Below are 17,410 nucleotides of genomic sequence, written 5' to 3'. Positions count from 1 at the left end.
AATATATATATAACTCTCAGACTTGAACAAAGTCATGAAAGTAATATAAGACCTAATGCAAATTAAGGTGGGTGGTAGGGGGTTGTTGAGAAATACGTAAAACTTCCTTCTTCCTAGTAAGAGGCAGCAGAATTAATTTAAGCAAAATTAGGGAGGTAATCCTATAGCAAGTTTAGGAAGAATGAAGCAGTTCTGTGAAATAATAAATGCCCCATATGATATTAAGACCTGATACTTTTGTTTGTAATATCCTCTGAAATGGAGCTTCTAGAATTTAAAAAAATAGCAAAATCTTTAGAGATCCTTGGCAATATTGTTTCCTCAGAGTCAATATTTAAAGCTTTTATTGAGTTTCTATTTGTAGGTGATTCAAAATTAGCTGTATCTCTTATGCAGTACAGTTCTCATAATGCTTAGCATAGAACTGATTCTTGCACTGTTTTCACCATCACATTATAATATTTTGGAAGCACCATACATGGATAGGATGCCAAGATTCCAAACTAAATCTTGTTTCTTGAAATAATACACATTGCTAATAACCTGTAATTGTCACACCATTAATTTTCCACAATGTTGTACAGTATGATCACAAAGAACCCATTTTATTTGGCAGTTTTATATTTCTAAATGTATTGTTATTTAAAATATGAATATTTCAGTTTTGATATGCTGTGCCATGTGATGTTCTCCTTTTATAAAATTATTATTAACAGCACAAACCCTGACTTTTAATTTAGGGTGGGTTTAGCTTATAATTTTTAAAGCACTTTTATGACTAGAAGCCATTTTTCAATGCTAATTAAAATTATATTAAGTGAATCTTGTAAAATGTTAACACCATAAACTGTTATGGTGGTGCTAATCTGATAAATCTCAAAAGTAATGAATGTCGTTAGCACTTTGAACACATGGAAAACAAACATAAAGGAAGATACAGAAGCAAACATAATGGTAGCCCTTAGAGTTGGAAATGATTAGCAGTAATGCTGATTTATAAGCTTAGTATCTTCTGAGATTCTTGCAAGGGGGTTAGAGGTTTCAAATTATGCTGCCTTATTTTACTAGAAGAGAAAGAATACCAATATCATTTCACTAAAATATTTGCATTTGAAGGAAAATGAAGCTATAAATTGGTAAACCGAGCATTTAGCTGCAAATAGAGAAGGGAAGAAAAATTGTGAGGGAATCACAATAAATGCATATTAATTTTCTGATCCTCCAACGTATGCTTCACATTTTCTCAAAGCTTCCCTAGGAATTCCGTTATAGGTTCAACTTGGAAATTATAGCCCAAGGAACCCATGAAACATGAGAACAACACTAAAATCCTTTGAGGCCCAGATTTTCCTTTGAAGAAGAAGAATTAAGGCATCAAGATTAGTGTAGCAGCATAGCTCAGAACCACATGAGTGTCCTAAACTAGTCCATTTCTCCCCAGGGTCAGTAACAAGGTCCAGTCCCAAAGGAGATCATATCTTTAACATGTTAAGGTTTATCAAATTGTGTCTAAGAAAGCCTTGGACAGGCAGGCTGCAGGGCTTTCTATACAAAATAATAATTTTTCTCCTAAAATCAAAAAGTGAGATCATTTTTACATCCTTGCCCTCTCAAACGTAACATTAAAAAGGAATCACTCTTATAGCACTGGGGACTGTATTCAATATCTTATAATGAAAAAGAATATGGAAAAGAATATATTAGAATATATATAACTGAATCTATATCAGAAACTAACACAATATTATAAATCAACTGTACTTCAACTAAAAAAGAATAAATTAATTAATAAAGAAAAGCATGTGAAAATGAAAAAAAAGGAACCAGTCGTAATTTTGAAGTCTGCTTAAAGCTAGGGAAAGAGCAAATGCTTCCATCTGAGGAAAACTCTGTTAAATTAGAATTTACCTTATTAATGTACAGTACCATATGTATAATACAAAAAATACCCTAACAGATTTTTGAGTTGAAATTTCCTAATTTAGTCTGTCCTCATACAAGTTACTTTTCCTTTGAAGATTTGGTTCAAAAAGTGCTTCCTCAACATGGAGAATTTCAGTTTTAGGAGATGTGGATTTTGAAGCAATTTTGTGGCAGAAGATTGGGTGAAACGTGGGAGAGAAAAGTCGGCCCAGGGGAAGTGCAGGGTAGAAGTCATGGGTGGAGGACAGTCCTGTTGCTGCTCCTCAATATCCCAGTATAGGGTCCCAGGTCCTGAATGAGAAAAGAAAACTGATAACTCTTAAAACACATACTAGAATTGTCCATAGATTCGTTTAAGATAAATCATCATTCTGGGACAGTGTCTTAGTCAGCCATTTCAAAAAAAGAAATGGACTGGGTGGCTTAAACATCAGAACTTTATTTCTCACCGTTCTTGGAAAGTCCAAGATCATGGTGCTGGTCTGTTTCTTGAAGGCTTTCTTCCTGGCTTGTTGACCACCATCTTCTTTCTGTGTCCTCCCATGCGGAGAGAGATTGAGAGAGAGACGATCTCAGCTGGCGGGGACACAAGTCAGTCTGTAGCAGACAGTGTAATTTTTTTTCCTTTTTTCCTTTTTTGTTTGTATATTTATTTTGGAGGTCAAAACAGAAGCTAAAAACAGAGATTGACTAATCCATCACTTGTGGAAGCACCTAAAACCATACTCTAGGAAGGGAACATTTTTTTTCAGCTCTCTAGCCTAAAGCTAGATAAAGCAATGGTAGTCAGCAATGCAGGGTACAGGGTTTTGCAATGTTGCCTTAAGACAGATACAGGAGGAGGAGGCAACTAACCCTAACCCTCAGCCTTCTCCGTTAGGTGGGAAGCAGTTTAAAGTGTCAGAGGTTTTCAGAGTCAAGTCCACGTATTCTGCTGTGTTTTAATTTATCTTGCTATTGGTTAAGTTCACGGGTGTAGCTCATCTTGAATAACTTTGGCCTTCTGGCATATTCCAAGGGAGGGGTTGGGCCTTGATGAGACCTACTGCTTTCTAATACATTGAACAACTTACACGATTATCCACGATTTTAATGTTGCTTTTCCCCTGCTTCATCTCAATATGTCAAATGTACAAATTCTTTTGGTTTTCTTAAATTTCTGGAAGCAGACCCAACAACTTAGGTCATAATAAGCAGAAAGACATTGAACTTTTTATAAGAGACCAGGCTCCTCTTCAGTATGTTTATAAGCTGCTACAAAACAGAGACAATTGTAAGTTTCTCACTAAAACAACGGGACCAAAGATCCTAAAGCAGCCCCAGCAAGGAAGGAAAAGAAAACGGAAATGAACTGTAGAGTGTTAGTTAATATTCACTTAAAGTTATACAGTGTGCTCTTGCTGTTCTATTTAACCTGCTCTACTTTTGTTTAATTTTGGTTAATGTAAAAATATTTATAGGGCTTTCACAGTTCCCCTCATGTCATCAATTCCTTACACCCATTTCCACATAATCTTAAATTCCTCAGTAGTGATTTTTTTTTTCACAGCAGATTATTTGAAGAACATAGTGGAAGTTGGAGAAGGACTACTGTTTTATTCCTGGGGTGTTGTTTTTGAAATTAAAAGAGGCCCGTACTCTGACTTCCTTTCCTGACTATGGGGAATATTTGAAGTGACCCACCCAACCTCATTCATATCATCCCCTCTTGTTTCCAAGAGGTAGTCACATACGGATTTCGGGAAGAGGTTTCTTTGGATCACACTGTTGACTGATTTTCTAGGAACATGGCATTCAATCAGCTGGACTGCCCCATACGACACCACCCACTTGAGTCAGCATAGATCAGATGATGAAATTAAAAAATACATTCCTCTGTATTATCTGGTGTTTTCTTTTGGAGGAGAGACACTCTTTGTTTCTTGACTTTGTTGGGTCTTGTGATTATTTTTCATATACTATATTTTTCACTGTAGCAGTTTAGAAAAACAGAATACACTCCACACCACTTCATTATTCCTAATTATCAAGAGCTGTGTAGGAGCAGTAAACAGCTTTGTGACTCTGTTCTTTCTTAACTCCATCCACCAGCCACCCTTACACCCATTCAGATAAGAGGAGGAGTTGCTAATTGAGTGGTTAAATTCTTAAACCATATCCCTGATAAGCAGGGGCAACATATATTAAAATTTTATTAATTCACACTTATTTATCTTTGCTGAATTTGGCTTTGGATAGGAAATTATAAGCCCAGTTTTGCCTTGAGGTGTAATCTGACCATTAACAGTAATAAATATTTAAGGAGCACTTCAACTCTGATCCAGAGTAGCTACCAGCTCCCATTCCTTTTGAGAATGTGGAGCTAAAAGCAGTAATCTTAGTGGCATCATCAGCCCAACTTAGAAAGATATGGTACTTTGATTTTCATCTATTTTTATTTCTTAATGTTTAAATTCATGCGTTAGCCTAAAATTCTAAGTGTGACTCTGAAGTAGAGCTCCTTGCTAACTCCAGCAGGATATTTACCCTGAGCAAGAAATAAACTTTTGTGGTTTTTAACCACTGAAAATTAGGATTTCTATTTATCATGCTGTAATGTACTCCTATCCTGACTAATAGTACCTTCTGTGCGGTATATATACCTCTTGTCACTGTTCAGTTTTCACCCCACACTGCCCAGGGTGTCTCCTAGTTTTATCTTCAGTTATGGTATCAGTCATACTCCCAATGTCTTTTCCTTTAACTATTAACAGGCAATTTGAGATCTGATTTCCAGTCATCTGGATTTCACCCAGAAATGAAGAGAGTCACGTCTCTCAGCACTACCCCAAGGTGACCTACATTAGTGTCTTTAGTTTTAACATTAAAGCCGGGTCCTGGTCTCTTTGTATTCAAGCTGAGGGAGCAGGAAGGCACTAGTAAGTGCCTTGTCAACACTCTATTCTCAACACTGAACTCACATTAGCTTATAAAGCTTAAAAAAAAAAAATCTTTGCCCAGCACTCATCCAAGACCCAACTCATAGTGTAGGAAGGGGCGGGCAGGCATGGGTACTGAAAAAGCTGCTGCTTCTAATGTGCAGCTAGAGTTGAGAACCCTCTTTTGGGAAGACAAGGGAAGCTTTTATTAAACTGTAAACTATCAAGAAAAAAGCCCTCTAGTTTTTGTTTCTGAGAAACCCTGCCTAGACTTTATAATTAATGAATAACACATATATTGTGGCATTCTGGCAGGTGAAAATTATCTGCACCATTTGAACATCCATTTGAACATCACTTTTATTACATTGTTTCTTATATTATTTATTTACTGTTTTCTTGATTAACACCTATCTCCCTGACTAAACTGTAAGTTCTATGAGATCAAGGCCATCTCTATCTTATTAGCTTTGTAGAAAATATTGTCTTGTCTCTCCAGACCTTGGAGCAGTGATTGGCACACAGTTGATGCTCAGTAAATACCTACTGAATGACTAAAATATCACTGGAAACAAAAGTAAGAGATGAATAGCAATTGTAAGGAAAATTGTTGAAATATGACAAAGGGTTATAGAATCAAATAATGCATAGCAAAACGTAAATACTATAATTAAAAAAAGATGGTTAAAAGATGTGAACATTTTACAGAAGAAATACAAAGCTTATTAACTATGAGAAAACAAAGTTTAATTTCACTGTAAGCAAAGACATTCAAATTAACATATTAGTTATATATGGTTTTTATCTATTAAATTGGCAAAGATTACATACAGGTAATATTCAGGGCTGACTAGGGTGCAGTTTGGTAATGACTCTCATACTCCAAATTAGGATAGCCCTCTGGGAAAGCGGTTTGGAGCAACATATAGAGAGAGAGTCCTGAGGATTATAATTCCTGTTGACCAAGAAATCCCATTCATAGAATAAATTCTGAGGAAATAAACAGTAGAGGGCTTTTATTTACCCACATTCCTTCTATTCGGAGCATCAAAGAAACCTTTGGTAGAAGAGAAGGGGACTGGTGAGAGTCAAAGCGTACTTGTCAGGGGCAGGGTATCTGGCAGACAACAGAGAGGCTCATCGCTCTGTACGAGAGCTCTGCTCATACAGAGATTACATGAAGTGTGTAGCAGTTTTACATCTGGTCTTCCAGAGACTGTCACTCACAGGGACTTTATAAGGCAGAAGGTTAGATGTCCAAATCCGCTCTTAAACCATCACCTCAGGCCAGCCCTTTGTCCTTATTCTCAGGGCAAATAAATGACTCTGTATAAATCTAAACTTAAAATATGATGGTGCTAAAATTTGCTGACTTTAGATATTTATAAAGCTTCTTTTTAGGCATCATTTTGTTCTCCCTTCCTTAAACAAAATTGTTTTTGATATTTTAATTTAAAAACATATCACAGGGAACTTCTCGGTGGTGCGATTTTCTTCATAGTAGTTTCAGTTAATAAAGCATTTGGGGATAATGAAGGGTGAAAATCACAGTATAAATGTAAAAATTCTTATATTAATGAAGCATAACGTATTATTGGACCCTTCATGGAATTTTTCATTGCCAAATCAAGGCTCATTATTCTGCACCTGAGCACCCCAATCCCTAGAGTTCCATGGCATGTTTTAATAATAAGGGAAATGTCCCATTTTGTTTTATAAAAACTATTTTCTCTTTCTGATGGTCTTTTTTTCTCACTAGCTTTTAATATGGCCTCAGAGATTTATGCTTTTAGATATAAATTCCCTTAAGACATATCTATTTCAATTGTGTGGGTTGAAGCAGGGTAGGGGGTTGCTGTTATCTGAGAAATAGTTTAGTAAGTGTTGCCAGAAAATCTGCATTGGAAAGTGTGTAATGAAATATTTCCAACTTTGGGTTTATGATCCAAAGCATGACATCTACTGCACAGACTTCATGGTATTTTGAGACCCGATATGTATAAAATGACAATCCTTATTTTTTCTAATCTCAGTCATGAGCTGATATGTTGAGCAATATATATTGGAGACCCTGTTAGAGAAAGGCAATGATTCCCTATTGCCTTCATTTATTCTTCTCTCAGAATTAATTTCTCCCTACTATGTTCTTTCATGAGATTTTGTATGTGACCCTCTGTCCTTTTTTCGGTCATTGTCCACAATTTTCTCATTCACAAAATCATTTCCATGCCTGATACATTCTTGGGGCTAAGTTGGATTGGGTGAATGGATTTGATTGCATTGATAGGCTCAATTCATTAATGTCAAGCAATGATTTCAGTTTATTCTATAAATGATAAGTAGTTATTTCAGTTTATTCTGTGATTCTTATCAGTTCAGATAAGAGCAGAAAAAAATTTGAATAGATTTCAAATGCTAACTTCAGATTTACTGTTAAGTATAAATGTACCTATTAAAATTTTAAAAAGAATCTTATATTGATCACAAATACAAAACTTCAAGATTAAAAAAAAAGTGGTAAAAGTCCCATTTTTGACAAAAGCAGTAAAGCATTCAGGTTATAGCAAAAATAGAAACCAAAAAAAAAAAATTGAATCCATTAAAAAAATAAAATAAAACAAACAAACCACATACAAACTCCTCTCCTCATACACAATTCAATTCTTTTTTTAAAAAAATAATTTCTCTTAGGCTCACAATTTCATTTTTGGATCTAAGAAAATCAAAACAAATTGTAGAATTTTGGGAAATAAACATACTACACAACAAATCAAAAACTGTAGGATATGGCTAAGACTATACTCAGGAAAATACCAAGCATTAAACACTTAACTTATTAAACACAAAACAATAAAGATGAATCACTTAAATATCACACTCAAGAAATTAGGGAAATAAAAATATGCTCAAAGAATACAGAGAAAAATAATTGTTAAAAATAAAATTATAAATTAATGAATTAGAAAAAAGGAAAACAGTGGCGTAGATAAATCAAAAAGCTGTCTTCATGAAAAAGTCTGGTTGAAAAAAACTAAGCTACTAGATACCTTAATGAAGGGGGAGAAAAGGGAAATCAAAGCATAAATAGTTATTTTAAAAAGCAATGTCTATTAAATGAGAGGAAATATATACTTTAAATGTTAAGAGATTTCTTTGCACCTTTCCATATTAATAAATTTGGGAAAAATCATGGATAAAATAGGTGTCTTTGAAAATATAAATGTTCAGAATTTATCTAAAAAGGAAAGACAACTTAAATGAACCAATAACAATGAGATAAATAGGGAGGTTTTTAAAAATCTATACCCATTCCTAGCTACCAACAAATAAACCAGCAAAACAAAGGAAATCAGTAAAAAATAATTCAGAAGCAGATTGGTTTAGGAGGTCCTACATGATGCAGATTGTCCCATTTCCTGCACAACCTCATCAGCTGCTCCTCTTGTTTCAAGCTCGCACATCTCCCACCACACTGGCTTCCTTACTGTTTCCTGAACATTCCTGGTATTGTGCACTAGAGCCTTTGCCCTAGCTGTTTTGTCTTTCTGAAACAGTCTCACCCGGAAATACAGTTTACACAGAACAAAGATTGCATTTCATATCACTGGAGTAAAATGGATAAATAAATGATAATAGAATAATTATCTTTTGGGGAAGTTGGGTTATAGTCCCTATCTCAGTCCTTACACTAAACAAATTTTATGTGGATGAAGAACTTAAAGATAAAAACTTAAACCATAAAAGAAATAAAAGAAAACATAGATGCAGAATTGATATTGTTTGTACAAACTAGTACAGGCATACTAGTTGCATAGAATATATAGCATTGTCTGTCTGTCTGTCTATCTATCTATCTATCTATCTATCTATCTATCTATCTATCTATATCTACCATTTTAGTGTATAACTCTAAACTCAGATTGTGATAGTGCTAAATATTTTGCGGCTACTCTCTCACCTTTGGATATATTTATGTTGTACATATTTGTATATAGGGAAGATCTTACTGAGCATGGCACAAACCATCTTTATGGCAAAATATATATATGTTTATATCATAACTAAACTAGAAAATAAGCAACGACCTAGGAAGAATACTTGCAATAAGAGGCTAAAGGTAAATATCCCTAGTATACAAAGAGTTCTTAAATAATCCACAAAGAAATAAACTACATTAACTACCCAGTAACTTTAGCAATAGTTAAAATACAAATTAAAATAGGATATTTATCACCAAAAATATTTGCAAGTATTAAAATCATTAATACTTAGTACACCAGTACTATGTTCTCATTCATATTGGTGAAAGGGGTCAATTTACACAATTTTTTTTCTAGAGAAATTTGGCTATTAAAATTTTTAAAATATATATATATACTCTTTGACCCAGAAATTCCATTTCTAGAAAACTCCTACAGAAATACACAAGAAAGATCTAAGTGCAAGAATGTTCACTTGTAGAAAGGATAAAAGGAAAAACTTACATGTCTACCAGATATTAGATATTTTATTGTCATAAAATATCATGCTGCTATTTTACAAAAGGAGATTTATCCACTTGTAATAACATGGGAAGGTTTATAAGATAAGTTGCTAGACAAAAAAAGGACAATATAGTACACTATATTTGATAAGGTTACATTTTTGTACAAAAATACATGCATGGCTATCTGTCTATAAACACAATACACCCATTTTAGTATATGCAGAATAAAAAAATTAGGAAGTATGTTCACTACTTATTTATAATTAGTAATTTTGAGGGTTGAGTATTTTCAATTTCTAAGTCACACCTCTTGTTAATGTTTGCTTTTTTGTAACAGTGAGAATATATTTTTAAAAAACATAAGTAGAAATAGAGTTTTAAAAAGATTAAAAGGAAGCATCCCTGAGACATATTTTAGGTGTCATCTAACAGAGATCCAGGACTACAAGTTAAACTGAAGAATGTATACAGCATCTCTAAACATAGTTTCTGGGAAATAAAAAAAAAAATGATGGATTATTCCTGGGTAATAGATAGCAAAATGTTCAATCTGATCTTTCTTATATGAGATCTTTGCCTTGAAGGAGATGAACTCCATGCAGTGTTTTACTTATTAACTCTGTCAATGGATATGCTTAAAAAAGTCACTTTTTCTAACCTTTGTGATTTTCTTTATTTTATCTTTTGAAACATTTTATTTCTACTAATGTTTGAGGAATGTTCTCCGAGTAAATTGAGGGTGAGGAGTTTTTTAAAAAGGATTTAGTAATATGTCTTTTTGAAATGCTAATCCTTGGAACATTTTAAAATTTCCAGCTCACATCAGTCTCCTGGTTACACTGAATAAATTGGAACATTTGCACTTAGCCAGTTAACTTCCTTGAGGAGGAAGCTTAGCAAGGAGCTTTTTTCTTTAAGTATACCCAAGTGACTTTATGCATTCTAAAAGATCCTGCAATTCAACATGATTAAAAGCAACATCGTATACTAAAATCTTATTTCTGAAAATTACAGCACCCAATTATTTGAGAAAATACTGACTTTGAGACTGAGACAAGTCTGGGCGATATGAGAAAGTCAGATTGTAGAACTTCTCTCCAGCAAGCCTCAGTCTTCCAGAGAAAAGAATAACAGACTCTCTCCAGGAGGAGAACTAGGAATACAATACATTTATTCAGCATTCAACAAAGACTTCAGTACCCACCATGTGCTCAACATTATTCTCGATGCTAGAGATATAGTTATGAGTAAAACAGATAAAAATACCCTCTTGGAGTTTGCACTCTTGGAAATAAAACCACATAATACCAGTTCCTAAAATCTAAGTTAATTTTGGACTTAGACAAATGGGCAGGGGCTAGGTTTGTTTTGTTTTGCTTAGAAATACGCTCCTATTAAAGATATAGATTAATAAACCTGGAGTTGACTGATCTTTGCACTACTCTGAAATTAACGTTTCTTAAACATTTTAGAAATAACATTGGTAATAAACAATTCATTAACTTAAGTAAAATATTGGAAATTAATCTGATTAAAAAATAGACTGTAGGAACTATCAATATAGGGTTAATTATTATTTTAGTTTTATTGTATATATTTGAAAATAATTACAAAATTCATGCCTTTAAAATACTCTGTATTTTTAGAGTACATTATATATAAGATATATATATTAGAATTGCGTCTCCTCAAGTTTCATTGAGATACTGAGTTTTTATATTAAGTTTGGAATTTGGAATTCAAAGGTATTTAAATAAAGAAATCTTCGTTTTCTAATATGTCCTTTTTGGTCAATATTCTTCAAATTACTTTATGTAAATATAACTAAGTTTCTCAGGCTTCTATACAGAGATTTTTTTTTTTTCATAATCAGATTAACACAAGTTAATAGAGTATTAAGCTAGTACTAAAATATCTTTTAATAACTTTGGAACAAAGTGTTTTAATTGAGACCTATTTTTCTTACCACTTATTTAACATCCTCAGTTAGCCTCAGCTCTTTCTAAAATAGATTCATGTTTTTAAGAAATTGAACAATCTAGATGTTTTTCTTTCTTTTTCTTTTTTTCCCCCAGTTGAATGGCTAATGATTGTTTGTCAATGGTAGTCTATAAGTTCAAAATACTTGACATATAAAGACTGCAAAGCATTAAATATTTTAGCTGTACATTTAGGACTTGAAATCATTCAACATTTAAATCTATTTATACTAAATGCATTCTGAATTCTCTAATGTGCATTGAGAGAAAATGCTTGCCAAAAATAAATCTGTTTTCCGGGTTTTACATAAATTGTTTAATCATTCATTTTCAACTATCTTTACAAGATTTGACTTCCACTTTTGGAGAAAATGTTTATTTGTATGTCTAAAGATTGTTTTATTCTTTGCTAGGTAAGGGTACAATTCAAACAACCATTACAGTCTGTGACTCTCAATTTGGTGTTTTTTTTTCCCCTTTCAGCATCTTTGTTCAAGATGAATCACACACTCCTTATTGACAATGCCAGTTTTGTTTATTTGCCCTGGTTATTTTCCAGTGATATATTGGTTTGCTGCACTTTAAAATGCGTTTGTGCTTATTTAAAGGATTTGTTTATCCTAAGTCAAAAAAGCAGGTAAGTGGGCAGCATTAAACACTGCTTTAATGCCAGAATGGTTTCAAGACAAGTGCATCTCATTTTCTGATGTAACACATATATACAGATTATACGTAATCTGCATCATCACTCGTAAGAGGTAACAGAACATAAAGGAGGTGATTCAGGATCAAGCAAAGAGTGATTTTTTCACCCCCAAAGAATATGTGGAATACAGTTTTATCACTGCAGATGAGTGAACTGTGTGAGAAATTGATGGGATATTTCATGTATCTGACAAGCAGTTTGTCTACAGTTAGCCCAATGGAATTAAAATTACCTGTAAGGAAAAGCAAGACATAATCTATTGAATTATAAGTAATGTTTTTGAACATACATATATAAAAGATACTTTAAGTATGCTAATTATTAGATGATGATAAAATCTACTTCTGCCATTAAATCACAAAACCTGACACTTTGCTCTTGTTATGGACTAAATGTTTGTTTCCTCCAAAATGCATTTGCTGAGGCTCTAACCCTCAACGTGATGATGGTATTTGGAGATGGGGCCCTTGGGAGGTACTTAGGTTTAGATGAGGTCATGAGGGTGGGGAGTCCTCATGATGAGATTAATGCCCTTATGAGAAGAGACCCAAAGAGTGTACTTTCTCTAAATCTCAAACTCTATCCTCTCTCTCTCTCTCTCTGTCTCTGTCATGTGAGGACACAGCAAGAAGGCTTCAGTCTACAAGCCAGGAAGAGGACTCTCACCAGAACATGACCGTGTGGATTTCCAAAACTGTGAGAAATAAGTATCTGTTGTTTAAGCCACTCAGTGTATGGTATTTTGCTAAAGTCCTGAGCCAACTAAGACAAATCTATAGTACTTCTGCATATTTTCTCTTTGGATTAATTCTACATACTTTTGTGATAAAATTCATACTACCTTCTCTGTATGACTGAGTTACATTCTTCAGTTTGTGGGTCACTGTCAGTACCAACAATGTCTGCTTTAGACTGTAACTGTCTAAAGGGCAAAGGTTGGCTCCACCTGCTTCCAACTCCATCAGCCAATTCAGTTAAAAATGAATTAAGCTAGATACATAAAATAATTGCATGGAGACAGTTTTCTTTTCCACCTGCTACTCTGGGCATGTAGATACAAGCTTACTGGAAACTACTTTGTTCAGTATTAAAATTACATCTTGCATCACATACATATTTATTGATTATTATGATGCTGTTGCTTTGGAACCTTTTTTTCTAATGCAGTATAGAAATAGGATGTTTATGATAGCAAATGTGCTAACTAGTTCCACTTTAAGTTTTTTTGTGGATTATTTTTTTGGTCCTTTGAGCAATTTTTACATGTTAGAAATTTCTCATTGGCTATTAGCTTATCATTGTTAATACTTTTTATTTATTTATTTTTGTTAATATTTTAAAATAATTATTATGGCTAACATTGTTCAGAAAAATAATATTCTGCTCCAATATTATAGTGCAGTTTGAGAATCATTGTATTGCCTCTTTCTGGTGATTTAATAGATCATGATCTTAATTTTAATTGTGAGGCAGCCAGATATGCTCTGAATAGCAGTAGACTTAAAGAGGTGGTCTCCAACCTTGGCACTACCCTCCCCGACTGTGTGACCTTAGATAAGTCACTTTGCCTTTCTGGAAACTGGTTTCAGTATAAAAATTTGGATTCTCATCTCTGACACTTTGCTATATCAAAGTCTATGTGATGTCTTTTGAGATGATTTCTAATGGTCTATAAAGTGCCAAATTTGCCAAGGGTTGATATTTTATTTTAGGGTGGCTATCCCTAGAATTTTATCATTCACAATAATTTTCATTACTATATACTAATTTAAGTGGGAAAAAAAAGGATAGATTTGTAGTTTATGTGTGAGGAATAACTTGGGAAGTGGTTCATACTTGGGAGAATCATCTTATATGTGGATTCAGAAAGAAGAGGTTGAGAAGTTCAGGGCCTCAGATGGTCACTACAGCTCTCTGCTCCATAACATTCTGTGGTCTCATTATTCCACTGCAGACATTCCACAACCTTCACACCAGAAACCAAACGGATACAAAATATTCTTGAGTTACTTCATCTACCACTGAGAGTTAACATGTCATTTCATTTTACAAATGTAAGGGCAGTTTAAGTATTAAATGTTTTGAATAATTTGCTCTATTTAGAACAGCAACGTCCCCATTTATTTGTAACCACAATTTTAAGCAACTACAAATTTAAATTTCAAAATTAAAAAATATGTGTATATATTCTAAGTATGAACAATGAAAAAAAGTGCTGAGAAGAGTCACAGATATAAAGACTGAAAGGCAATAGGTCATGCAGTAATCATTTAGTTAATCAAACCAAAGAAAGGAACACCCTCCCTGGACGTTAAATGGAATAACTTAAATCTTATCAAGACTAAAGAGGACAGAGAGGGAGTAATAGAAACAACAGAAAAAGATGATATGAGGAGTACCTTTGGGGATTAGAAACAGTACTGGGACAACTTGCTGCTACCTGGCCAGTGGTGAGAGTGTGCACAGGGGACAGTGTGGAGCGGGAGGGAAACGGCTTTCAAACCCCACCGTGTTCTGAGGATGCTTAGTGGAAGGGCAGCTTAGGTTCTGCATGACTCAGTAACCCTCTAGTGGTTCTTAGTGCCTATTTAAGACTAAAGCGCACCAATTAGAGCAGCACAGCGTTCTGGAATTATACAGTGTTGGTTGGGAAAAGCAATCTTTCATACTTCAAGGAGCAGAAAATAGCAATATATTGCTGCATAGTTCAGTTTGTCAGTTGTTCATAAAAATTTTGATTCATCAAGAAAATTTAAAAATATTTTGAGAAACTTCTATTTTATAAAGCAGGGAGCTAAGTATATTTGCAAAAGATTTTATTGGCGAAAAGAACTCTTTTTGTGGAGTCTGAAGATTCTGATATTGTGTCTTCCACTTATAAGCTAAGTCAGTTTGAAAGTCATTTAACTTCTCTGAGCTTTAGTGTTTTTTTTTTCTCTCTGTTGAGTGAAAATACTTATTTTAGATACCTTGCAGAGTGGAGGAGAGGGTTAAAATACAGTTGATAATGTATATTCTTTGAGTAATTGAAATATATAAAATATAATTGTAAGATTACATTATTATGATTAACATTTTAAAGGTTTGAAAGTATGGTTTAAAAGACAGACAGTCCTTTTCCGAAACACCTCATTTCTCATGCATTGTAAATAAAACATTACTGCAGAATAAATCAGTTGCTATTGATTTCAAGGATCAGAATTCTTCAGAGGAAAAGGGAACCAAGTAAGTAAACAATAATGGGATGACTTTATTTACATACTGGGAATGGAATTTGACTTGTGTTGTTATTAGTTAAACTTGATGAAATTTCTGTTTTAGACATATCACAAGGTAGCTTCAAAATGAATGCAATTATTCAGCCTCCTAAAAGCATACAGAAATCTAATTGATGCACTGTGATATTAGCTTTAAGCATGACTTTATAAAAGATCAAATTTGCATTTAATGAGGACTTAACACCAACACATACTTGTCAAAGATATGAAGGAGTTGGCATTTTTGTACATACAGTTTCTGCTTAAGAGAAGCTCTCCTGAGGAGCCCAGGAGACCCTCAGGCAGGTTTGCCAGCACTTGGCTCCTTACAGTCCTCTGTCAGTTTCAAGACACTGTGATTCTGTGTCCAGTTATGTGAAAATACAGCTATTGTACATCTTTATGTGTACCTTTTTTTTTTAACCTCACCAAAAGGTTGTGATTTGATAAATATAGTGAATTTCTTATCAGCTTTGTCAGTGCTAAGCAGTGGGCTGGGGTAAGGTAATAAATCTCTGAATAAATTGGTTATTATAGATGAACAGCATGATACATGAGGAAATATTGACTATTCATGTTTTCCTGCAGAATGAGATTTGTATCAAAATAAAAAACTTCTCCACCAAAGTCATGTTCATTTAAAAAATGAAAGGGTATTATGCTATTGTGATTGAAGACAGAATGGGGTGAATTTGGGTCACATTTTGCAGGCTTTAAAAACTAGTAATTTTTTGATGGAAGGAAGACCAGAGGTTTTGCACATTCATTTGGAAAGGGAGGCGGACAATGAAGAGTTATTTCTTTCCAGTTTTTCATTATAGAATTTGCAGCAAAGCAAAAATAGGGAAAAGCACGAGAGACAAACCTCTATATTTGAATACTTTCCACTATAGTTTTAAAAATATATTCTTTGGTGTTGAAAGACTGCTTTCACTGTTTTACCAAGGGGAGCGAAGCCTTTTTCAAAAGGTAAAATGCATTGGGCCATGTGACTCCATGAAGTTTGCTGCTGGCTCTGCTAGTCCGCTTGCACTGGGAGCTCCTCCACCCACTGCGCTGACAGGAGATTCATCTGAGTGAAGAAGTTCTAATTTGGGGAGGGACGTTTAGGCTCACTGTTCATTCACCACTTCCTTGTAAACTGCCGTAGGATCTGTTTCAGTGATTGGGCATTTTGATGGGAGCACAGTGGAGAGAAGAGAAAAAGAGTTAAAGGAGATTGTGCTTCTGGAGACATGTGGCTCAGACATGTGTTCCAAGATCTTGTCTCCATTTTTAAAACTCTATGTCTACTGTATAGAATAGGCTTTTACTTGGTTTTGGATTACAGAAACCGAGGGTAAAACCCTACGGTTTCTCAGCTGTAGTTGCCAAATTTTCTTGCCTTGGTAGAACGCTCCTGCCAGGTAGTGATGGCCTGAGCCTGGTCAGGTGTCATGAGATAGTGGTTCTGATGAGGTGATGTCAGCAGACATGGAGGCCATTGGAATGTGCAGGAGACCAGCTTCTCGTGCTCTTCTAGACCGGAAGGTGAGCTCATCTTAAACTAGCAGTGGGGACAGTAGTTGTGGTTCAAAGGAATGGAGGAGTCAGAGAGGGGCGAGTCACTGCTGGGGTTGCTGCAGTGAGAAAGGACCATAGGGGCGGGATCTGCAAACACATGTCCCTGGCTTTCAGATGGCGAAGGCGTCTGTAGGGTTAGTGTGAGGTGGCTTACCGGGGGAGAGGGGTGGTATTTGGAGCCAGTTAGGGAGGTGTTTCCTCAGGCCAGGATGGCTGCGGAGCTGAAGCGGAGCAGAGCCAGGGCCAGATGCGGTTGCTCTTCCCCGAGAGGGGGCAAGGAGGGAGGCTGTGGGGAGACCCTGAGAAGGCCCCTGAGCTGAAGCACGATGGCAACTCAAATCCACATCAGGCCGGCTGTCCCGGTCGTCTGGTCTAGTGCCCAGTGAGACAGGAAAGAAATGAGAACTTGGAGTCTATGTCACCCAAAACACAAAGGATTCTGCATTTTAAGTATTCTTCTGTGTCTCAGCTTTTTTATTTGTCATGCTTTCTTCCATTTGTCCTCAGAAAATATATTTATAAAAGCTGAAACTCTGTTATCAAAGTAGTTGCATGGAAGGCACGTACTCCCCACTTTT

General features: G+C 34.8%; 1 protein-coding gene across 1 annotated transcript in view; it reads left to right on the top strand.

The window, feature by feature from the left end:
- GRIK2 (glutamate ionotropic receptor kainate type subunit 2) overlaps nucleotides 1–17,410 on the top strand; it is a 926,084-nt gene that overhangs the window by 305,788 nt on the left and 602,886 nt on the right. The window contains exon 9 of the mRNA XM_074368582.1: nucleotides 11,790–12,708. The gene's annotated coding sequence lies outside the window, so the exon portion shown is untranslated. The remainder of the gene's footprint in view (nucleotides 1–11,789; nucleotides 12,709–17,410) is intronic.

This window comes from Camelus bactrianus, chromosome 8 (genome assembly GCF_048773025.1).
Source record: "Camelus bactrianus isolate YW-2024 breed Bactrian camel chromosome 8, ASM4877302v1, whole genome shotgun sequence".
In the NCBI taxonomy this organism is placed as follows: domain Eukaryota; kingdom Metazoa; phylum Chordata; class Mammalia; order Artiodactyla; family Camelidae; genus Camelus; species Camelus bactrianus.
The sequence above is the reverse complement of the archived record's forward strand: the minus strand, read 5'-3'. Positions and strand labels throughout refer to the sequence as shown.